General features: G+C 40.2%; 1 non-coding gene across 1 annotated transcript; it reads right to left on the bottom strand.

Annotated features, from left to right (window-relative positions):
* Positions 1 to 23,710: 23,710 nt before the first annotated feature.
* Positions 23,711 to 23,901, bottom strand: LOC129556653 (U2 spliceosomal RNA). Its single transcript, XR_008686059.2, has one exon. It is a non-coding gene; the product is annotated as a U2 spliceosomal RNA (small nuclear RNA).
* Between the last annotated feature and the right edge of the window lie 778 nt (positions 23,902 to 24,679).

The following is a 24,679-nucleotide window of genomic DNA, read 5'->3' as shown; positions in this document are numbered from 1 at the left end:
TGGTAATAAAAAGAAACAAACTATTGATTCATACAACTTGGATGAGTCACAGAAGCGTTCCAGTGTTAAAAGGTTATATACTATATGATCCCATTTAGATGGCATTTTCAAATAGGGATTCCCTAGTGGCTCAGTTGGTAAAGAATCTGCTTGTAGTCACAGAGAAAAGATCAGTGTTACAGGTGGGAGAAGGGTATGACTGTGAAGGGGTAACACGAAGGAGTTATTTGGACGTGATGGAACCTTTCTGTATTCCAGTTGTGGTTGTGGCTACATCAGTCTGTACATGAGTTAAAATTCCAAGAGCTGCACACTGAAAAGGTCAATTTTATTGGGTCATAATTTAGAGATGAAAATAAATTTTACAAAGTGGATGTTAGATGTTGTCTAATGCCTTTCAGCATGATATGATTTTCTCTTTTGTTCTATTAAATAGTGAGTAGTATTAACAGATTTCCTGAAGAAGAACCATCATTCAGTACATTTTTGAAGTTTTACCATCCCAAACCAATGAGATTTTTAAAACTGGGATAATCAACAGGCTATAAACTTGAGCAGTTTGAAGAATGAAAATATTCAGATTCTCTTATTCTTTGAGGATGTTTTTGAAAGACAAGACTCATATATGTTTGTTCTGAAAAGTGCATTTATAATCAGTTGATTTATTTTGATTTTTTGCTTTATGCATCACTTATATTTCAGGGGTTTTGCCACTAGATTATTTATAGAGCTGGTTAGTTGTAAAAGGTGCCAAAATCTGTCATATTTAGAAAGTATTATTATCTACTAGGAAGAGCAGAGACTTTTTAACAAGACAGTCAAGATTTCAAATCTTGGCTTTGCCATTTTTCAATCATTTTCTCATATGTAATCTTGTTTTCGAATGAAGTGATTCCTTTAGCATGGCAAAGGGGTCATACTGAACAAAGCGAGGGGTGTTCAGATGTGAGAGATGGGTTCTGATGTTACTGACTCATGGGACTGGTGTAAAGTTTATGTATGGTGCTTGCGCCTGCACAGGGCAGTGTGCTTTATTTATAGGCTTGAAGGTTGTGTGCAAAACTTTCAGTGAACCAGAAGTTCTTCCTAATCTGTTCACTCACAGAGATAATATTTAAATGTCCATGAGATGAAAGTGTGTGTTTTAAATAATGGTACATATGTGGTTAGAACAGAGAGTAGGTGTGATTGGAATATATTCAAGATTCTATCTAATTCACACACGACTACATTCCAACATACACCCACACAAAATAAACTTTTAAATCTCTTGCCTAGCCTGTGAGCCTTAAAGATCTTTCAGAAGATTAGCTTTTAAGACTTACCCAGAAGTTAAAGCATTTGTAAAAGATTTGGTGGTGGAGGGGGGGAAGGCAGAGAGGTGTTGAAGTGCAAAGTGGTTTCTTCTCAGATACGCCAATTTCTGTGACCAAAGTTCCTTATCACTTTAGTAAATTATAGTATTCTTTTGTTCCTTTTGTGAAGACATCAGGTTCTGTAGAAATAAATGACATTCCATAGTTTGTTAAAGTTTAGTATTTCCAAACTAACAATCTTCTTAAACCCCTGTAAATTCTATCTTTGTTCCCAAAGGCATAGAGAGTGGTTCATACGCTTAATCTGAGAATTCAGAATGGAAGGCATTCTATATGTAGTAGAGTTAGGTTTTACGAACAGTATCAAAAGTCATGAATTACGGCTGCTATGTAGATTTCAAGGTCATAGGAATCTCGCCTTTTAAAATATAAATTCCTTTCCAGAGAACAACATTTCACTGCCTGCCCTTCAGCTTCCAAGATCCTGTCTCTCTCACTCTATCCCGTAGGACCCCTTCCTTGTGCTGAGAGAATCCCTTTGCTCCGAACCAGATGTTTCCCCCCAGGGCTCGGCTTTAAGTCGGTAAGGCAATATTTCCTGCCCTTTGTCTTCTCATTTCTCATGCTTCTACTCTTTATCATAATGTTGTTTTGGTGTTTCTAGTTCTTGATGATACACCACTGTCAGCTCAAGCGCACGCTATGAGTTTCAACAGCTGTGACATGTCTAAACCGCATTATCTTGAAAGTGTTGGCACCAGTGAAAAATAGAAAGGAGCCAAATTAATAAAACAAAATATTTCAAAGTGTTCCTATGGATACACCCTGAAACCGGGAAGTACCCATTGGGCTGAGTTGACTCATTCCTCCTGTAATCGCCTCTCCTAGCCTTGCTGCATCATTTATGTCCACACCGTATAATGCGTGCTTGAGGAGAGTCGGAGCATCTGATGATTTGCAATCACATCACCAAAGGTGTGCCTCTTTGCCTATAAAATCCATTCTTAAATGGGTTATTGTGTTTGAAGTGATTGATTACAGTCTTTAGAGATAAAATATGAATACTGTACAAGGGGTGTGGAAACCAAGGTACAAAAATGGTATGTTTTATGTAAAGGAGTAATCAGAAAATAATGAGTATGCATTCTAATGAAGGTAAAGTCACCGCAGCAGATTGAAAAGACTTCCTTTTATTGCGAGTAGAACCTGTGCAGAGCCGGGCTCAGGCAGCAATAACGCGGTGTTACGTTCCTTTACATCTGATTTTATGAGACCTTTAAGTGTCGGTGCTACTCTCCTCTTTATGTATTCGTATTTTAGTTTTAATATATTTGCTTAGAGTTTGATTTTTTTTAATGAGGTGAAGCTTCAGGGTATAAATGTAAACGCCTCTGAGTTATGAGTGGCAGGAGAGGAGTCTGAGGAAGAATATAGTCTGAAGTGAAGATCAGTTTATTTTTCATTTAAAAAGGAAATGCTTTTTATCTCCATATGTGTAGTGACTTTTTTTTTTTTTTTTTTTGCTGTGTGATTTACCTATACCTGACCTTTTCTATTTAGTTCTTCATCATTCCCTTTATACTTTCTAAGAGCTTTGCCTATAATGCATATTGGAAATTTTTCCTTGTTTGTGGTTTGCTTTTCCATTTAGTTTGTGATTTTCTTGGCATTCAGAAATGTAGGTTTCATATAGTTAAATATGTGAATAGTTTCCCTTTGATGTTTCTACCTCTAGTGTTCTTTAGTACCCTAAGGATTATATATACAGTTATTTTTTATTCACTAATTCCATGGTTTGTTTTGTTTTGTTGCAGTCAATTTCTTATCTACTTGGAGTTTATCTTGGTGTAAAACAATAGTTCTCATCCGGGGCTGTGCGTTAGAATTACGTGAGAAAAACATTTGTGTGTCTAGCTAGATGCCGTCCAGACTAATTCATTTAGACTTTCTGAGGGTGGGGTCTGGCCATTGTATTTTCTTAGAATTTCTGCAAGTGATTTGTGATTTATAACCAGGGTCAAGAAACACTGTTTAAAGAATCAGGTATGGATGCAACGTCTTGTTTTCCATATTGTTTCAATATGCTTTACAAAAATGTTTTTGAAGACTATTTGCAAATATGAAAATGGTGATGATAAAATGTGCGTAAGTGAAAAAAATGACATAAACTTTATACATGTGTGTCGAATAAACCAATACCCCCTGATTCCAACTTTACACTAATGTATATAACATTATACAAAATACTGAGAAAATACATTTAAATCTTTAAATACATCTAAATCAGAGATTTAAATCTCTGACGATTGTCTCAGAGTGGTAGAATTCAAATGTTCTTACTTATTCTTTTCTGCATTTTCCAAATTCTCTACGAGGAGAATTATCATAAGAAAAATCAGTTGCAGAAGGACTTTACTTTTTTAAAAGATTAATTTCTAGTCGTTCTTTTTAAACAGTACATCAAAGAGTATGGGAGATGTTTCGGCTGTGACAGTTTTCATTAGATTAGATCTGTGGCTTGTAAGATGAGGACGTTGCACTTGCATACCTAGGTTTTACTGTTTGCTGCTTTTATTTTATAAACAAAAACATGTTTATTTTATAGACATACTGATTTAAATTATAACCGATTTTTAGTTTATGAAATGTTTGCTTTTTTAGCATTAATTTATCTCTGAGAATAAAACACAATTTTGGAAAGACTGATAAAAATAATCTGTAGAGTTCAGCATCTGATTTCTTTGTCTAGTAAGGAAATCACAGTGGCCAGTATGGTTTTATCTTAGCTTGTGTTAGCACATTTCCTCATTCTGCAGGAGAGGTTCAATTTAATACTAAGATCTTGCATTCATGTAGGACTTCTGTAGACATTAGAAACTAAGAACTTTAGACCATATTCAGTCCATTCTCCTGATGACAAAAACAATATTTTTAAAATTGAAGTGTAGTTGACTTGCAATATTGTGTTAGCTGCAAGTATACAGCAAAGTGATTGAGTTTTTCAGATTCTTTTCCATTATAGGTTATCACAAGATATGGGTTAGAGTTCCCTTTGCTATACAGAGGTCCTTGTTGTTTATGTTGACAAGTGACAAGACAGTTTGAAGGCCATTTACTTCACTGGAGCCTTACAAAAGTTCTTGTATTCAGTTGGTGGGATTTTACTGTGTGTAATCGAATCTAGGGTTTCATTGCTTTTAAGATTTACCATTAATTTTACCAGGAAGCAAATTATAACAAAATGTTTTCCAATCACATTGACTATTAAATGCACTCAATTTCAGGATCTTAAAATCTGAAACACATATGCATCTTAGAATCGAAACACAGGCATTTTTCTCTTTAAATGAGAATACAGTAAGATGAGGAGACTTTCTTTTCCAATACATCCAGGATTTAAACTTTAATATTCGAATGTTCTGTACCATACAGAAAATTAATCTGTAGATGTTATAACAGATTAGTGAAGAAAGGATGTGTATGATCATTTTTTGAGGAGATGTATTTAGTCCAAGTGATAAAAGTATTATTGTGGGAGGTCAACCTAAGAAGGATCAGAAACCACATCTTCCTACCAATCCAAGTGACACTGGATTTCTGCCATATGAAGTGTGATATCTTATGGCTAGTGAGAGTTCTTCTACACAAGTTTTCTAATTAGCTAAATGATTCAGGCCCTACTTTGCTATAGCTTTGGCATCTTCCCTAAGTGCTAGAGGTGAATGAGGGGATGCATAAGTATTTAACTAGTTAGATCTGAGCAGAGTGGCAATTACATGACTCAGTCAAATTTTACAGTTACAACTTTGAAAAGGAATCTTAGAGATTCTCCTAAAATGGTCCCCTCATTTTGAAGAAAGGAATCTAGAGGCTCTGGGCAGAAGCGAGGGGGTTTTAATAATTTGCTCAAGATCACATGGTCACATGGAGGCAGAGCCAAGCCTGGAATCCAGGCCCCAGGCTCCCCGTCTGATACGCCCTTTCCACTGTTACACAGTCCCCATATTCAAGGATATGAAGATGGTGGGTTTTAAGTAATTTTAAGCACACTGAATTTATAAACTATGTGCTGATTTTGGCATCTTTGTTTTGTAAGTGTTTCTTTCATCTACTTTGGGAAAATCCAAAAAGGAAACTGGCTGTGATGACTTATTTATCACTCACAGAATTCAAGGCAGGGCCAAGTACTTTGTCTAATATAATCCTTTCAACAACCTTGAGAGGGAATGAGTTCAAATAGATAAAGTAATTTACCCAAAGTTACACAGTTAAGTGACAGAACTGAGAGTGTATCAGGTTCTAAAGCTTATTAACTGCTACACTCAACTCCCTTCTTTTGATGAAGTCAAACTTCAAGTGAAGTATTTTATACTGCACAGAAGATGGACACCCTGAGCCTCTTATGTTTGCAGAGGATACTTTGACAGATTTGCCAGAACATTCATAGCCCCAGCTGGAAGAGGAGTAGGAAGGATGGCTTCTGTTGGGAGGAAACTTTCATGATGCTGTTGTGTTATATTTGCAGGGAGGGGAAACAAAAGGCCTTCAGATCTCCCAGATCAATCAGACTGATAAGCTGATTTTTATTGGTAGCATAGCATCTTTCTCATCAACCAGATTATCACTCATTTTTATTAAATAATATGGATTTACTGAGGTGTGTTAAAGAAAATAAAAATCTTTTATTTTTTTATTATAAATTGTAAATTTGCTTATCCCATTATTAAGTGTAATTTTTAAGCATTTTTTATCCCTTTGCAAATATATGCCATAAAAAAGTATTAAGCATGACCTCAAAAATAGGTGTGTCCTTTGTAAGAGCTGTAAAATGCTTTCTTCAGGAATAGTAGTAGCATTAACACATTGCTCTCTCATCACAACGTTTTCTTCAAAAAAAATTTTTTAATGAAATTCTAAAATTTGAGTCCAAGTTTGTTCTCTTCACACACATTCCTGAGTGATTTTTTTTCTTGGTTTATTGAGATAGAATTGACATGTAACACTGTATAAGCTTAAGGCGTACAGCATAATAATTTGACTTACATATACTGTGAAATGATTATCATTGTCATAATAAGTTTAATTAACCTCCATAGATACAAAAGAAAAAGCAAGATGGCAAATGAAAAAAATCATTTTTTGCTGATGAAAACAGTAAAATGTTGAAGAGAGCTCTTAGGAGGTACTCTCAACAATTCTCAAATATAGCGTAGAGCAGTGTTAACAGTAGGAGAAGGCAATGGCACCCCACTCCAGTACTCTTGCCTGGAAAATTCCATGGATGGAGGAGCCTGGTAGGCTGCAGTCCATGGGGTCGCGAAGAGTCAGACACAACTGAGCGACTTCACTTTCACTTTTCACTTTCATGCATTGGAGAAGGAAATGGCAACCCACTCCAGTGTTCTTGCCTGGAGAATCCCAGGGATGGGGGAGCCTGGTGGGCTGCCGTCTATGGGGTCACACAGAGTCAGACTCGACTGAAGCGACTTAGCAGCAGCAGCAGCAACAACAGCAGCAGCAGTATTAACAGTGGTCATCATGTTGTATGTTACATCCTCAGTACTTACCTGTCTTAAAACTGCAAGTTTGTGTCTTTTGACCTCCAGTTCCCTGTCTCTCCATCCCCCACCTCTGATAACCACAAATCTGATCTCTTTTTTTTGTGACTTTGGTTTTATTGTCTTGCTATTGTTTTAGATTTCACATATAAATAAAATCATACAGTGTTTGTCTTTCTCTGATTTATTTCACTTAGCATAATGCCCTCAAGGTCAATCCTTGTTTTTTGTAAATAGCAAGATTTCCTTCTTTTTTATAGCTGAACTATATATATATATAATTGCCCTTCATCTATTGATGAACACTTAGGCTGTTTCTATGTCTTGGCTGTTGTAAATAAAGCCATGTTCATGCTGTGAATATGGAGATACAGAAATGTCTCCTTGACTGATTTTATGTACACATGTCAACATAGCCTATAAGACTACTAATCTATTTAAGGGGCTTCCCAGGTGATGCTAGTGGTAAAGAACCCACCTGCCAATGCGGGAGATGTAAGAGATGCAGGTTGGATCCCTGGGTCAGGTAGATCCCCTGGAGGAGGGCATGGAAATCCACTCCAGTATTCTTGCTTAGAGAATCCCATGGACAGAGGAGCTTGGTGGGCTATAATCCATGGGGTCGCAAAGAGTCAGACATGAGTGAAGTGACTTAGCTCGCAATCTAAACAGACTTGTCAAGACCCTCATGACAAAGAGGGATTGTGTTGGCTATTGTTTTGTTGACCAAAAGATCCGTCTTGAAATGTTTTTAAAAAATTGACTTTTTCCAAAAGTTATATTTATTAATATTAAACTCTATATAATTTTAAAGGTACAAGGAGTTAGCATCCTACATGCCTCATGGCCAAATAACCAAAACATGAAACAGAAGCAATATTGTAACAAATTCCAATGAAGATTTTAAAAATGGTACACATCAAAAATCTTGAACAAACAAACAAACAAAAAAGGCAGAGGGGACTTCGCTGGTGGTTCAGGGGCTAAGACTCCACAGTCCCAGTGCAGGGGACCTGGGTTAGACCCCTGGTCAGGAAACTAGATGCCACAACTAAAAGTTCACATGCCTCAACTACTCAACTAAAGATCGCTTATATTGAAAGTAAAGGCTTCCCAGGCGGTGCTAGTTGTAAAGAGCTCACCTAAAGAATGCGGGAGACTCCAGATACACAGGTTCGATCCCTAAGCCATGAAGATCCCCTGGAGAGGGAAAAGGCAACCCACTCCAGTATTCTTGCCTGGGAAATCCCACGAACAGAGGAGCCTGGTGGGCTGCACTCTGTGGGTTCACAAAGAGTCGGACATGACTGAGTGTCTAAGTAAACACATGCTGAGACCAGAAAGATCCTGCATGCTGCAGCTAAGACCCAGAGCAGCCAAATAAATAAATAAATAAAATAAATATTTTTTTAAAATCACAAACAAAAAGGATGTAGTCAAAATATTCTTGAAAAATAAGAGTAAAATTAGACTCACATGACTTGATTTTAAGATCTTCTATATAGTTAACAATAATCAAGATGAGTTGGTTTTGGTGTGAAGATACAGATCAATGGAACAGAATATAAAACCCCAAATTGACCCACACTTACATAATCAAATGTTTTACAACAATCATGTCAAGGCAATTAAATGAGGAAAGGAAAGTCTTTGCAACAAATGATACCAAAATGACTGTAAATAATAATGAACTAATGAAACTTTAACCCCCTACCTCATACCAAACCTCAAAAATTAATTTGAGAGGAATAATCGGTCTAAGATATAAAAACTAAAATTATAAAACTTCTAGAAGAAAACATTATGACTTTGGGGCAGGAAAAAATTTCTTAACACACAAAAAGGACTAAGCATCAGAGAGAGTGACTTTGTCAAAATCAAAACTTTTGCTTTTCCAAAGATATCATGAGAAAATGAATGGAAGACGTAGATCAGTAGAAAATATTCACAATGCATGCAGCCAAAAAAGGACTTTATCCAGACTAAAGAAGCCTTAAAATCAAATAAGAAAAGCACAACCTAGTTTGTAAAAATGGGCAAAAATCTTGAACACAAAAAAGATAAATGAATGATTAATAAGCCCATGGAAATATGTTCAACATCATTATCATCAGAGAAATATTAATGCAAGTCAAAGCTGAATACCACTTCACACCCTCTAGAATGTCTGAAATTAATAAGGCTCTTTCCGAACAATAAGGCTGTGGAACAGTTCAAATTCATATACATTAAATTACTATTAGGAGTGTAAACTGATAAACTCACTTTGGAACATTTATTGCCAGTTTCTTATATGGTTAAACAAACATACATTGATCCTCAGTTCAGTTTAGTTCAGTCGCTCAGTCGTGTCTGACTCTTTGCGACCCCATGAATCACAGCACGCCAGGCCTCCCTGTCCATCACTCTCAGAGTTCACTCAAACTCATGTCCATCAAGTCGGTGATGCCATCCAGCTGTCTCATTTTCTGTCGTCCCCTTCTCCTCCAGCCCCCAACCTTTCCCAGCATCAGAGTCTTTTCCAGTGAGTCAACTCGTTGCATGAGGTGGCCAAAGTATTGCAGTTTCAGCTTTAGCATCAGTCCTTCCAATGAACACCCAGGACTGATCTCCTTTAGAATGGACTGGTTGGATCTCCTTGCAGTCCAAGGGACTCTCCAGAGTCTTCTCCAACACCACAGTTCAAAAGCATCAATTCTTCAGCGATCAGCTTTCTTCCAGCAATTCCACTCCTAGGTCTTTATCTTGAAGAAAAAATACATGTCCACAAGACATTTGGTTTAAGTATGAATGTTCAGAATGGCCAAATCCTGGGAACAACCCAAATATCTGTAAATAGGCGAATGAATTAATAAATAGTGCTAGATTCGTGTAATCAAATATCACGCAGCAGTAAAAGAGAATGGACTATGACATATGCAGCAACATGGATGAATCACTAAAGCATTAGATTAAACAAAAGAAGCCATAGATGCAGGAGTATGCCCACATTCATATGAAGTTTTAGAGCAGGCGAAGCTAATGCATGGTGATGGAAACATAAACAGTGAGAACTGATTAGAAGGAGACAACGAGAACTTTGTAGGGTACTAGACGTAGCCACTCCAGTCCTCTTGCCTAGAAAATCCCATGGATGGAGGAGCCTGGTAGGCTGCAGTCTGTGGGGTCGCTAAGGGTCGGACACGACTGAGCGACTTCACTTTCACTTTTCACTTTCACACATTGGAGAAGGAAATGGCAACCCACTCCAGTGTTCTAGCCTGGAGAATCCCAGGGACGGGGGAGCCTGGTGGGCTTCCGTCTATGGGGTCACACAGAGTCAGACACGACTGAAGTGACTTAGCAGCAGCAGCAGCAGACATAGCCTTGTACTTCCCAAATACAGTAGTAAAGAATCCACCTGCCAATCAGCTTCCATCTCTGGGTGGGAGAGATCCCCTGGAGAAGAAAATGGAAACCCACTCCAGTAGTCTTGCCTGGAAAACCCCATGGCAGGCTACAGTCCATGGGGTTGCAAAGAGCTGGACACAACTTAGCAGCTGAGCACAAGACATATCCTTATTTTGATTGGATGTTTGTTACATGGATATGCAGGTTTATCAAAATTCACCAAATTGTACACTTAAGATCCATGCATTCTAGTCTGTATAAATTTTACCAAAAAGTATTTTTAAAAGAGGCCATTGTATTCATAGTTATGAAGGTAGCTAACAAAATTGTTTCTCATAAAATGGGGGCATAGTTAAGTATACACAGGGTATAGAAGAAAAATTCGTATCGGACTGCTACTGAATATTACTAAGCAATGGAGTATATTTTACTCTACAAAACCTGTATGTACTAAATAGAAACATCACACGGAAGAGCTGGAAATGCGTTATTTGTTACTGAAACAGGTTTGATTGGATTGTAGTATTTTGAGAGGACTGGATATATTGGGGCATCCCAAGTGGCTCAGTGGTAAAGAATCTGCCTGCCAATGTGGGAGACATAGGAAATGCAGGTTTAATCCCTGGATTGGGAAGATCCCCTGGAATAGGAAATGGCAACCCACTCTAGTATTCTTGTCTGGAGAATTCCATGATCAGAGGAGCCTGGTGGGACAGGTCCTTGGGGTTGCAAAGAGTCGGACACAAACTAAGCAACTGAGCAGCAGCACAGATGTATTGAAGAGGATAGAAGACAAAGCAAGGTGAGATAGACTCTATGAGAAAATCTGAAATGAGTGACAGTTACAGGATTCAAAAAAAGGCAGAAAGGGCTCTTTAAAAAGCAAACAAATGTGAATAAAGGAGCATGTGGAAGAAATACCTCTTTTTATTTCACAGCTGACATTATATGTAATAATTCAAAACTATCATAAGAGCAATTTAGTTTAGACTTTTAGAAAGAAATTCGTGATTGAAGAAGCTCGCACCGGCCAAAGATCAGACACTGGAGCCTTGAAAGTTCACTGTTGGTGCTGCCTGCAAGCTCATGGAAAACTACCTGCAAGTGGAGAGGCCCTCTCGGCCCTGAACTGGAGAACTCAGGACATCTGGGCTCCGTCAAAGGAAACCCCTAAGCCAGTACACATCCTCATTCATTTCAGTTCTCATGAGCTATGGAATAAAGGAAGGTGTTTTTAACATTTTTCATTAAGAAGAATCCCCCGACTTTTGATCTTTGGGACTCAGCCAAAATGTCAGCTCCTATGACGTCAACTAACCCACTCCAGTGTTCTTGCCTGGAGAATCCCGAGGAGAGCGGAGCCTGGTGGGCTGCCGTCTATGGGGTCGCATAGAGTCAGACACAACTGAAGCAACTTAGCAGCAGTAGCAGCAGCAGCATGACGTCAACTTCCCTATGGGAAGCCCCTCTGGTTCACCCTTCTCCTGGGCTGTGTTAGATGTTCCCCCTTTATGCTCATGCTTCTGGGTTCTCCCATAGTATACTGTATCAAATTTTCCAGTTCTCACATTAGCATTAACTTAGTGGCCTAAAAACAACATACATTTATCATGTCAGTTTCCATGGGTTGGCAGACCAAGTGTGACTTAGCCGTGTCCTCTGCCCAGAGTCTTAAAAAGCTACAGTTAGGAATCAGCTGGCTTGCCTTCCTTCCTGCAGCCCAAGGTCTTACAAGCTCATGTGGTTGCAGGCAGTCCTTTGCATCTGTAGGACTGACTTGCATCCCCATTCTCTTGCTGCCCAGGGGTCACTCTCGTCTCCTAGAGGACATCTGCATATGGTCCTCCCACAGGTCCTCTCCCAAAATAGAAACTTCCTTCTGCAGAGCTAGCAGGAGAACCTCTCTGACTTCTAGACCTCTTTTAAAGGACTCACCTGATTCAATCAGGTCCATTCAGTTTCATCTCTCTTTTTTTTTCTCTCTCTCTCTTTGATGAAGTCAAGGTAAACCAATTAGGGGCTTTAATTACATCTGCAAAATCCCTTCACCTTTGCCACTCAGTGTGACATAACTCCGGCTGTCCCACCATCCTCATAGGTCTTGGCCACAGTGAGGGGGGGTGGTTATTGGGGTGACCTTAGGGTTCTGTCTACCACTGATGATGTGTCATGAGTTGAAATAGAAAATACATGAAGATGGGCAGTTTTTATTGGTGTTAAATGTTGAGTTTAATATTGGAGGGGTTGAGTTTGAAATGCCTGTGTTACCTGGGTGTAGAATACTGTGTTTGGTGACATTCCCCACCGCACCTATGGGCTTTGGTAACCATTCCACTCCAGCACAAATACTGCAAAATCATCTTCTGAATAACTGTATCCATCCAAAGGGACAGAGGGCTTCCCTGGTGGCTCAGAGGGTAAAGAGTCTGCCTGAAATGCAGGAAATGTAGGACACTGCAGGTTCGATCCCTGGGTTGGGATGATCCCCTGGAGGAGGGCATGGCAACCCACTCCAGTGTTCTTGCTTGGAGAATCCCCATGGACAGAGGAGTCTGGTGGGCTACAGTTCATGGAGTCGCAGAGTCAGACACAACTGAGTGACTAAGCAGAGTACACAGTAGTGGAACAGAAGTAGTACTTGCGTGACTGATAAGAACACCTTAAAATTTCTTTTGACTGTGTCATTACAGCCTTGATGTAAATTTTCAATTTTATACACTTTCTAGTTTTGTGCACACGTGTTTGCACACACATATCTTGAAATAACATAAGTTCTTTCCCATGATATATGTGCTTCTAAGCAGTGTGAGATATTCCTATGAAAGATGGCTACCCAAACCACCTGTTTCATGTATTCCATCGATAGTATAATTTATTTTCTAATATTTCCTGGGTTCTCTGGCTTTAGGATAGAAACCAAAACACATTCTCTCTTGAGCTTTGAATTCTAAGAAGCATCCTTATAATAATATGTTATTATGTCCTTCTGCAGGGTGTGATCTCATGCAATAAAATGTAGTTTATGTGATACCTGATATTACACAGTTGATGTCCATGAATATTGTTGTATTTTGCACTTACAGCGTGTGGGTTGGCATTTTATGGGAGAGTCTGTGTTACAGCTACACAGTGGCCCCACAGAATTTGAAACAGCTGCCAACTGAGAGTAGGCACCGCCCGAGGCCTTTCAGAGCTCCTTTTAACTACAAGCACAACATCAAACAAGATGGCGGATGGCTTCATTAGCAGCCTGTTTGAAAAGCGTTTTCTCACCTTGAGATAAAAATGTTCTGAAGCGTTTGTTTCGGTCTACTAATGAATATTTCAACCCCAGTGGAGGGAACACACTGGGGAATGCCACGCAAGCACCCCTACCGTGAACTCACCCACACTTTGTGTTCAGGTGGTGTGGGTATCTGGAGAGGAGCGCTGACTCTTTTCCAACGTGATTTTCTTGCTGTTTGGCTTGATTCGCCATGTGAAACAACTGAATTCTCACTTGCAGTCTCCAAGTGTGGTAACATACATGAGACATTAAATGAGAGCAATATTTGTTTAGTAAACATCTAATTTCAGGGTTTTAAAACCCTCCCTCCTAAAGATTTTTATTAGGGTGAAACTTCACATGGAATATAAAATTAAAATGTTTACCAATAAGCATGTTTTGCTGTGTTGCATGATGACTTTAATTTTTTAGTTTAAAAAAAAAATCTTTGAAGTGTATCAGCCCTTACATGTTCACGAGATCTGGAGGATGAGGCCCTTCATTTGCATTTTTGTATTTTCTCTAGCTCAAAATAGATTTGATTAAAAAACAAAATTTGGCACAAGATTAATCCATAATAGGATTTTATTGCTTCTGTTATTTAAAAGAAACAAACAAACAGTGTTACTCTTTGAGGTGTGATTAGCACGTAAGCACAGCCGCTGCTTTTTGGATATGTCTCATTTCATTTTTTTCTGTATTCACTCACTGGATTCCACATTTGTGGGATGCCACGTTGGAAGCATACAGTTTAGTTCACTTTCCTTGCATCCACCAAGAGACACAAAATATGATACCATTTGCTTTTCCCTGGTTGTAACAAATGAGTATTCACATTTACTAGGTGTGAGGTCTAATTTATTGCAAAAACTAATAGGTTTGCCAGGGCTTCACGGTTGGCATTAGTGGTAAAACCTCGCCTGCCAATGCAAAAGATAAAGAGACGAAGGTTCCATCCCTCAGTTGGGAAGATCCTCTGGAGGAGGGCATGACAACCCACTCCAGTATTCTTGTCTGGAGAATCACATGGACAGAGGAGCCTGGTGGGCTATGGGCTATAGTCCACCAGGTTTCAAAGAGTCAGACAATCTGAATCGACTTAGCACAGCACACACAGCACAGTAGGTTTGCCTAGAAGTAGATTTTTCTTCTTAATTTAAAAAATGTATATTTTTGAATTCTGAGAAATTTAAAGTTATGGTTGAAAGGCTAAAATGAAATTGCCCCACCCTACCTCAGGGGCCAGATTTTGCACCATTAAACATCTACATGTGTAAGGATTTCAGAAATCAGTCCACTTCCTGTAGTGTAATCTACTTGGAGCATTGTTCTTTTTTCTTATAGTCTATTTTGGTTAGGAAAGTTAGGATCACAATGACTGTTGCTTTTCCATAAATGGCCAGTTTAATTTTTTTCTAGACATGAACATGACCTTTGATTTTGAATTGTTCACTTTGTTTCCTGTAACATTATGATCATAATTTACTATTTCTTGAGCACAAGCTGAGAATTAAACAAGGTTCAAGACTGGAGGGCAAACTTGGTTCTTGGATTTATGATCTAACTTAGGCATATACTTCAAAGACAAGCTGTTAAAGTGTGTAGTTAACATAAAAAACTCACTACCTGAAGAGGTGACTCAGCTGTGCTTCAGGTTGGCCCAATGACACTTGATTTCACAAGTTTTACTGGCAATTTGGGGGGAAAAGGAGTTTCACCATTGTTGGTTTGTATTTTTTTTTTTTTGTCTTGTTTTGTTTTTACTATAGGGCTTCTGAGCCAACAGTGTATATGCTTAGAGGCTCTGAAGGCTAGCACATGGATTAGACCTGCCTGAGAGAGAATCCAACACAGAAGATAGTAGAAGCAGTGGAGGAAGAGGTTGATGTCCAGGTCCAGCCCATGCCAGAAACCAGTTAAATTCCCCTGGCTTCTTCAGTGATAAACCAATGAGTAACAGTCTTCACCTTCACCCATAGTCCTGACTTACAAATGACTTAATCGAGAAGTATTGATTACCCACCCATGCTAGGTTTAAAGATGCAGCAATGAACATGCTCCATAAATGTTTGCTTATTTTGATTTTGATTTGAATGACCTTGGGATTGGAAAGTTACAGTTTTAGCCTCTAATGATCTTTAATGTAGATACCTATAAATGAACAGTTGCCGACTTCCTCAAAAACAGTCAAATATTCATTCAATACATTACAAATGGGCTTCTCTGATGGCTCAGATGGTGAAGAATCCGCCTGCAATGCAGGAGACCAGGGTTCGATCCCTGGATTGGGAATATCCCCTGGAGGAGGGCGTGGCAACCCACTCCAGTATTCTTGCCTGGAGAATCCCCATGGACAGAGGAGCCTGGCGGGCCACAGTCCATAGGGTTGCAAAGAGTCAGATACGACTGAAGAAACTTAGCATGCATGCACGCACATTACAAATAGCGAACCAACACATTGATATTCTGGTACAGAATGTAAGGAAGAGACTGTCTCTACCGTGGGGTTGTTCACTGGGCCATCTGATGGAAAAGAGAACATTATCACAGGGAAAGCCCTTGAGCCCCTAAAACCAGCAATGTGCAGAAGGAAGACACATAGCTCAGAAACAGGAGAGGCTGGCCTAGGTCCTAAGAAGGTTCTGGACTGAGTGAATGCTCGCATCCAGGTTCAGTGGGAAGAGACTGGGGGCAGGTGCCAATTTTGTGGAGCCTGAAACTTATCTAATTTGGTAGAGAGGGAGTCCTCTTTAAGAAACACAGGCAAAATTAGGTGTAAGTTCTTAGAAATGACCCATGCGATAGGTCCTGAGGTCTAGGCTTCATCAGATTGATGGTGAATTTGTCTGTGCAGGAGGGGTGTGTGTACATGTAAAAATCGAAGTCCTGGTTCAAGGAAGAGCAAACTGGTTTATCCAAGTATGGTCTAGCAGATAGAGGAATGTGACAGTTGCATTACTGAATGATTGAAAAGGTCACACAGTACCTTTGGGGGGGCCTCAAAGCTCAGGAGATGAAATTTCAGGGTAATGTCATTGGGAACTAGAGCCCACTTCTGAGAAGGGAAGTTGCATGTTTAGGTAGATCTTTCTTGCCACTGGAGTTAGGATGAATTAGTTAATAAATAAAAAGGGGCCCTGGGGCTCCCAGAGATGTTTCTGGCAAGAAATGATGATTTCGTAAACCAGGATGAAGACTGCAGAAACAGAAAGGAAGGAAATGAAGCCAAGTCCAAGTGTTATTGAAAAAATAGTCTAGACATTTGGGAGAAACCCAGACTTAAGTCCAAGCTTTCAAGGCTAAAGTGCAAGGAGTTTGGCAATGGGTTATCTTGTTTTTGGCCATGCCGTGTGGCATGCAGGGTCTTACTTCCCTCACCAGGGACTGAACCTGTGCCCCCTGCATCAGGAGCATAGCATCTTAGCCACGGGACCACCAGGTAAGTCCCAAAGGAATTCGTGATGTCACTATTTCCTAATGTCATAAGCTTCCTGTGAGTCAAGCCTTAGGGTTTTAGAATTGTTTTGTGCTGTTTTTGGTAGATGCATGTTTAGCAAAGATCTAAAATTCTTCTTCTTCCACGTTCCACTGCTGTGCTCTGAACATTTGTGTGCCCCTCCTGCCAACCCCGACAAATGCATATGTTGAAATCCCAGCGCCCCCACCCCCCCCCACCATGTGATGGTATTAGGAATTGGGGCCTTTGGGAGGTGGTCAGCTCTGTCCCCATGAATGGGACTAGTTTTCTCAAAGACACTTGAGGCCTCCCTCCCCTTCCACCCTGTGAGGACACAGCAAGATGTCAGCAGTCTGAAGAGGGCCTTCGCCAGAACCCAACCATGAGGGATGATGAGTAAATTTCTGCTGTTTCTAAGGCACCAGCCTGAAGTATTTTGTTGTCGCAGCCTGAACAGACTGGGACATCCGGTAATGTAAGAAATCTTGATACTCTCCCCATCTAAGCCGTCCAGGGCGATGCTGTAGAGCCTCTTCCATCATCAGTGGATGTGCTAGATTCCATTTCTGTCTGGTCTGTAAAAGGAGCAGGACTGGGAACACAGCTGAGGGAAGGAAGCCGGCACTCAGGGGAGTAGGGTGTCTCCTCTCAGTGTTCAAGGCTTGAAATGCTTGGTTTTCCTCAGCCCAGGGAGAGCAGGCTTCCTGTGTAGGCGGAACCTAGAAGGAAGCTGCGGAGGATGTTAGGCAATTCATCTCACCTTCAAACGCTGAAGGAAGGAGGATTCTTTGTGCAGAGTCAAGAAAAGGATTGGACACTGGATGGCAAAGATGACCAGGCGTTTTCTTAGTGGTTACACTTGAGAGTCAGGGTTCTTTCATCATATAAAAGTAATTCTGTCCTAAAGGATTGAAATAATCCAGTTTGGGCCAAACCTGCTTGAAAGAAGGGTGCAGGCCATTTCCATGATTTACTCCTCTTCCTTCAGAAACCCAAATCCAGTATTTTGAGTGCATCACACCCCTGGTCTATTCCTTGATTTCAGCGAGGGGAATTGTAAACACCAGAACTCTCTGGTTATTTGTCAGTTTTGAGAAAATCCTTGAAAAAGAAAGCTGGCTTTATGGTAGGATTTAGTCCCATCACTTTTTGAGAAATGAGGCTCTGTCTGAGCATAGGAAAGGAGGAATTCAGGGAAAGCTCATCTCAACTCTAAATAGTCTGACTTTGTTTTTTATTTTTTTCTTCCAGTTTCTTTGCTATGAGCCTATAAACACACCAAGTGGGCAGTTTTGAAAAGGAGAATGTTCATAAATCACAGGAACAGGAAACGGACCACTAGGGGGGATTGTTAGGCCATTTTGTGCAAAAAAGAATGACTCTTAACTTTTGAAAATGACGGCAGTTTCTTTTAAATTGTCTTTAGTCAACTTTAAGCAGGCGCCACACACCAAAACTGGAATTCAATCTCAGGAAGCAAACTTATATCTCCCCCCACTCCACAACCACCACCCCCGAAAGCGATCGAATGCCTGTGAACATCCCTTTCTTGTTTAATTGCGAAAGGATTAATGCAGGCTTTGAAGAAATAGCTGTCCCCAGTACCTGCTTCCAGAAGCAGCTGTTCCCACAGCATCTCGGCAGGTGCAGCCCAGAAGCTGGCCCTGCCCTTATCATGTGGCAGAAGGTATATTTGCAGAGTCCAGTGTGCGTTCAGCTCTGAATTAGTCAACTTTGTTATCTAAATTCTCCTAAACCCAAAGCCTAACAAGAAACTAGCAGAGAGTAATTCCCCCACAATGATTACAGAGGGATGGGGATCAGGGGGTATGGAAGAGGCTGGACTGAAGAAAGCATTTTTCAGACAAAGAGGCAAAACTCTAGATGAGAGAGATGGAGAGAGACAGAAAGAGGCAAAAACCCACTTGTGGGGATAGTTTATAGGAAATACCATGGTTTTAGACTTGCTTTCCCATAGGGTAAGATATCTTGCTTGCAGCGTGTTAATAATCGTTTTCAAATCGGTAGCTGAAAGTGGCTCTCGGCAGGTGGCAAGTCCCCGGTTTGGTGTCAATGCGGAGACGCTGGGAAGATGTTTTGGAAGAGAGCGAATTAGGAAAAGGTGCCAGAAGGCGCCAAGGGACACGAGGGGGTACATGCAAAAGACTCACGATTGTTTCAGTCATTAAACACCGATATTTAATTTCAGTTCAGTAATCCGGGGCACTATTATCTGGACTCAAGCAAAAAAAAAGAAAAAAACGGGGGGGGGGAGGAAAAAAGAAAATTAAATAAGTATAAGAAAAGATCGAGGAGGGGCCAACCTGCTTTGGGCCAAGAAGGGCAATAAAGGAGTCTTTATAAGCACCTGATGGTGGAATACGCTTTTCCTCCCCCCTCCCCACCAAGCAGAATGTCAAATTCTGTCCCCTTTTTTCCCCCTCTCAAAGCATGCTAAAAGGAAAATTCTTCACAGAATCTTAAAGAACTTTTTTGACACAACAGCTGCAAAATCTATTTTCTAAACAAAGATTTATACATATTTATATGAGCTTAATCCAGATTTTTTTTAATAAATCATCCTCAGAACTGCAGAGGTAAACTATATGTAAATACCTCAAGTAATAGGCTTGTAGTGTAAATCACATCATTTTATCTTCAATTTTGCATTCGTTTTTCTGGCTTAAAGGTGCATCAGAGATATGCATTTTAGCATATTCAGAACACGGGGCGTGAAATTAAATGTTTGACAGAGTGAGAAAAATATACAGACTTTGGAGATGCCTTAAAAATAGTAATTTATGCAGATCTAGAGGAGTGAAATCATTTGCAATGGAGTGACCTCTCTCCAGGAATTTTGTGCTCAGTGTTCTTCCCTAATCTCCCGCTGTATCTTCATTTTTCATTGAACTAGCCAGTTTTCTGCGAAGCCGTCTTGTAGATAAGGGGAGTGCTAAAGAAGAAGAAAGAGGACGCTCGGTGGGTCCGTTTCCATTGCACTTTTACCCAAGGCAATGGGCAGAATTTAACGGATTCCTTCCAACATATGTTTTTGCCAGATAAGTAAACAGTGTGTGTCGGAAATGAAAAAGCATTTGCAATTTAATGACATTACAGCTCTCAGCTTAGGCTGGCGTGCTGCGAGGCGAAAAGCAGAAAAAGAGAGGAGAGTAGAAAGAGAAAAAGAACAAAGTTCATCTTCCCTTTTGTGCATTTTTATCAAGGAAAATATTACTTCTTTCCCCCTCTTGTTCTCTTTTTTCTTTTTCGTCTTTTGGCTTTTTTGTCTCACCCATTTACATTTTTTTTCTTTTCTGCCTTTCTGTCCTCTGTTCACTCCTGCCTTTTGCTCATATTGCCATGGACTCATTTCTTTTTTTCTCTCCATTGTGTGTCCTTATTCATCTATTTTGACCATTCAGTTTTACCTTCTAAGAAGCTGTTTATCCTACAATGTATCTTTTTTCCTGTGTTGTACTCCTAGCGCTCTAGCTCATAGTCAACAGGATTGTCGGAGGGATTATAACGTTTCATTTCAAAGCACTACAAATCTGCTCTCTTGCCTTCAATCTCTGCCCGTTTCCTCTGATACTTGTTCTATTTCGCGTTTATTTCAGTCTTTAGTTTCACCCCCAGACGTCACAGCACCCCAGTGTCTAACCACTGATGCTCACTGTCTCTGCACTGTATGTTCGTATTGCAAGGTTCTAGAACCTTCCCCTTGAAATGGCAGAGCCCTTCACTCACACCCTCGCTCAGGTTCACAAGGGTGCAGACGGTGAACGTGTGGTCAGAATGGTCCTCCCAGAGGCTGGTGGCCAGGACAAGGCATCCCGCAGTCTATGCTTGTAATGAGCCATCTTCCAATAGAAAATGAGTCCCACCAGTTCCTGCAGCTGTGTTTGCTGCTACTTTTCCTTTGTGTGAGGGCAATTACTAAAATATGTGTAGATCTGAGTTCTGTGATTGTGTAATCAGGTGTGTACGTGTGTGTTCCTATGTGTGTTTGAAACTCGACTATGTGATAAGCATGTACAGATTGTTTAAGGCAGTACACTGTAAGTCTTTGAATACAAACATATAGAAAGACATGACTAATATTTCAGATCTGATTCTACCTTAAATTCCAGCAGTAAAAGTTGAGTGCAGAAAGCAATATTTTCTCCCCACTAAGGTCCTCAACAGTTTTATTTCTAGGATTATTTTGACTGCCCCTTTTACAAGGAGGAATAAGATTTGGCACCTGGGTTCATTTTTGTAACAGACTAAGAATTAGTTAGACCAAGCCACCCTATTTAAGAGAAAGGAATGTGTCTGAGTCATTGTTGCCACTTTGAGTTGTCAGTCTGTCAATCTAAGCAATTCCTGAAGAAACAACTTTTAACATGAAGATTAGTATTCAGGGTTGCTTTATATTTTTGCAAAACAAGTTCACATTATTTTAGATACTGTTATCACAGCATTTGAATATTAGTACTCCCGATGTTTAACATAAATTCCATTCCAAAAAGGAAAGTCACCAGTTAACCTGCAGGTTGAGCGTAATTGAAAGACTCCGTAATCAAATTGTAAGCCCTATCACAGAAATACTCTACAGACTTTAAAAAGATGCTTAAATAAAATGCTCTTGTCTAAAGACATGTGCATGTTTTTACCATAAAATTACATCTTCAGCATCTTCCAGATCCAGCACTTGGTAAGTAAAAAAGAAAATCTATTTGGACAGAAGGATGTAAAGTAGCTGGAGGTGGTAATTTAATCAACCAAGGATATATTTCAATGTTTTTCTGGTCTTCTAGGCATTAGCACTTTAAATTCATTATGTCGGTTTGACAGATATATGCAGCCTTAAGGATCTAAAAATGAAATCCTAGAAGTATAGCCTGCTAGAGGATATATATTGAACTTAAGAGATTAAAATGGTATAACCATTGCAACAGAATGGAACATATCACGTTTCTCATTTTTCCCCCACTAAGCATGAGTCTTTTGCAGATGTAAAATGCAGTCTTGTCTAATTATAAAACCTGGCTGAAGAGCTGCAGCTTTCTAACTTTTATACTGATGAAGTGGATATTAGAAAGAAAATGTTGGCTTCACATACAGTCTGAAGAAGTCCTCCGTTTGGGATTTTCCATATCAATAATTTATTAAGGAAAAATGACACAAGTAGTTACATGCAGCCTGCTGTTAAAAGGCTCGCTTGCATGCTTTCCCTATTTAAGGCAAATAACAAAAGAGCCAAATTATCAAGCAGGTCTTAACGTAACTGGGACGTTAAATCTACTATGTCATTATGCCAATTTAGTAACATTAATGATCTGTAATATTAATTCATCATCCTGGAAAATAGGGAAGGTTTGCCATAATTAACTATATTAAGCCACAATTAAAAAGTCATCCGAGCTGTTGTAAAGATTCGAGTGATGATAAGGGTGTTCGTTATATTGCAAACCTTTCTGACCATGGACATTTTGAACATAAGACTTTGTTACCAACAGCCCCCCCATCCCGCTTCGAATTCAGATGCGTCAAAAGAGCAGCCACCCACGGAGGTGGTGGCAGCGACCAGACGCCTCATCAGCCATTTCCATCGCCTTCTGTGGTTTAACACTTTCTTACAGGGAGAATCAGCTTTGAAAGAGGTACAACCTTTTAGCATATCTACTTTAATTCCTCACGGGGGAGCAAAAATGGGCTGTCTAGCGAAATTCACATCTGTGGGACAGACTATCTACTCCCCTGAGATTAGGGTCATCTTTGAAAGTCATGTTTCAAGCTGCACAAAATGAGCATTTTGATGTTTTAAAATGAAGATCCTGTAACGTCTAAGCCTAAATCCGAGTTGCCTATCACCAGATGTCTACAAGCTCCTAATTCTCCTCCCCACCTATGTGAAGTCTTTATCGTGGATGGGAGTCTTTGAGCCACAGACAATATTGGGTGAAAGATAAATGGGACCAGGAAAGGGGTGAGCTGCAGCCCAGACTATGACAGATGTAACCGTCCAGTCCAAAGGACCCCCTTTATCAGTGACCCCCAACCTTTTTGGCACCAGGGACTGGTTTTGTGTAAGACAGTTTATTCCGGGACCGGGGATGGGCAGGGGTGTGGTTCCAGGATGATTCAAGCACATCATATTATTGTTGCATGCTTTATTTCTTTTATTATTACATTAGTTCCTCTTTCAGATCATCAGGCGTTAGATCCTGGAGGTTGGGGGCCCCTGATGGGGCAAACCAGCGGGTGATAAAGGACTATGTCCTCCCACACCCCAACTTTTCCTTATACCCACTGTTATTAGCTTTGCCATTAGTGGTCATGAATTCTTCCTCCCTAAAGCAACACTTAGGATACTGCTGTCTCTGTGTACGAACACCCGCTTCAGTTGCATTTATAATCACTGTCCCTGCTGTGGCAAGCTGAGGGAGGAAGGAAGTGTAAATGGTAACTTGCACACACGTGTAACTGAAAGTAATTTAGAACAACCAAAGGAGGAGGCACATCGCCAGCTTGGTCTGAAGGAAGGACTGGGGTTGGTGTTTGCAGAGATTCATAAAGGACTCCTGTGTATCTCAGTGTGGCTGTTCTTTTGTCCCTGAAGCCTAGAGCTGCATCGCAAATCCGAAAGCCTGCCTGACACAGGATTGCTCAACATCTAATCAAGATTTTCAAGGAGAAGAAACTGCACTGAGTCCCCTTACACCATGTGCCTTTCTTTCTTTTTTGTTGCAGCGTTGCTGGAGGTACTGCAATACTAGTTCGATGCATGGAGTGGACAGAGCAAGCTCCTATTCCAACTCCCTGCTCCAAAAATCCATAGAGTACACTGTCCTCAGATAGAAGACGTATCAGATATTAAACAGATAAGAACAGATACTACACTTGATCTTAGCCAAAAGACCAGGAAGTGATACACCATGTACCTTTCCATCCGCGTCATGGTGTGTGCTTTTGTGAAGATACACATATGCTCACCACTCTGATTTCTGCAACTCTGATTTGTGTCATATGCCGGAGAAGTCCTGACAGTGGTATTGATGCTCTATCTCAGTGACAGGGGACAAATCACTTGACAATCTTAGTCTTAACTGGTCTGAGTAGTGACATTCCATTCTGGTGTTCTCACTCAACAGGAACCAGTAACTCGTTCTCAGAAAAAGAAAAATATCTCTGCTCCATGCTTGTAAACCAAGAAGCCAGTCTAAACTTCCAGCCAAAGAAGATTCATATCCCTTCATGGAATGCTGGAAGCTTTGTGACTGCTGGCTTAAAAGTGTGGTACTTCATATACACAATGGAGTATTTTTCAGCCATCAAAAAGAATGCATTTGAATCAGTTTTAATGAGGTGGATGAAATTGGAGCCTATTATACAGAGTGAAGTAAGCCAGAAAGAAAAACATCAATACAGTATACTAACGCATATATATGGAATTTAGAAAGATGGTAACCTTAACCCTGTATACGAGACTGCAAAAGAGACATAGGTGTATAGAACAGTCTTTGGGACTCTGTGGGAGAGGGTGAAGGTGGGATGATTGGGAAGAATGGCATTGTAGCATGTATATTATCATATGTGACCAGTCCAGGTTCGACGCATGATACAGGATGCTTGGGACTGGTGCACGGGGATGACCTGGAGGGAGGATATAGGGAAGAGGGAGGTGGGAGGGGGGTTCAAGAAAGGGAAC

Source organism: Moschus berezovskii, chromosome 13, assembly GCF_049115385.1.
Source record: "Moschus berezovskii isolate FMDL1 chromosome 13, NW_MosBer_1.0, whole genome shotgun sequence".
Taxonomy (NCBI): Eukaryota; Metazoa; Chordata; class Mammalia; order Artiodactyla; family Moschidae; genus Moschus; species Moschus berezovskii.
This window is presented reverse-complemented; position numbering and strand designations above follow the sequence as displayed.